Genomic DNA, 847 nt, shown 5'->3' with positions numbered 1-847 from the left:
ATGTTCAACGCTGAGAATTAAACTGGAAACGTGACAGGTGAAGTGGAGCATATGAAAAGAGGGACCAGGATTCAAAGGCACGCATGCCTTGTCATGTTAAAATCAGGCTGTTTCCCCTAACGATGACGTGGGGAGTGTCATAACTTCCTGAGGCCAGATGCCACAGGTCAGCTCCGCGGGGAAGAGGAAAGAACAGGCGTCCCCCGGAACGAGGCGGTTGGGTGAGCCGGCAGGGAGCTTGCAGGGATTCCGGAAACATCAGAGTCCACCAGTAAGGACTGAGGCCCGCCGGCGACGCCACGCCTAAGGTGGATCCCTAACGCGGGTCTCGAGGGTGGCGCCGAGCGGTGGCACTGCGAGGCCACAAAGTGGTGAAGCCCGCAGCAGAGGAAGGAAGGATTCAAGGATCCTGAACAGAACCCAAAATGGAAAAAAAATGCCACGTAGAGCAGGAACGGGAGCGCGTACGTACATAAGATCTCCCACAAAGACAGGCACGGACGGGGTTCGAACCCGCGATCTTCGGTTTACGAGACCGACGCCTTACCACTTGGCCACCGCGCCTGACAGCCAAGCGAGTGGTGGAAGCTCTCAGTGGAGGGGAGGCGGCGCAGGCGCGGGGCAGCGGGTGGCCACGCCCTCGACACGCCCCCGGAGGGGCGGGCGACCCGGGAGCCGAAATGGGGGGAGTCTGCACCCCACGCGCCGCACGTTAGCGCTCGGAGACGCGGGGGGCCATGAGGGTGCTGGCGGGGGGAGCCAAATCCTTCCCTTTGGACCGGCGCAGGCCTCGGGAAGAGCGAACGCTGAGTCCACTGAGCCGGAAGGGCCCCAACCCCGCGCCACT

At 62.3% G+C, this 847-nt stretch overlaps 1 non-coding gene across 1 annotated transcript; it reads right to left on the bottom strand.

The window, feature by feature from the left end:
• Nucleotides 1-492: 492 nt before the first annotated feature.
• Nucleotides 493-564, bottom strand: Trnat-cgu. The gene has a single exon. It is a non-coding gene; the product is annotated as a tRNA-Thr (tRNA).
• Nucleotides 565-847: the final 283 nt, after the last annotated feature.

This window comes from Octodon degus, unplaced genomic scaffold (genome assembly GCF_000260255.1).
Source record: "Octodon degus isolate 3935 unplaced genomic scaffold, OctDeg1.0 scaffold00072, whole genome shotgun sequence".
NCBI lineage: Eukaryota > Metazoa > Chordata > Mammalia > Rodentia > Octodontidae > Octodon > Octodon degus.
The sequence above is the reverse complement of the archived record's forward strand: the minus strand, read 5'-3'. Positions and strand labels throughout refer to the sequence as shown.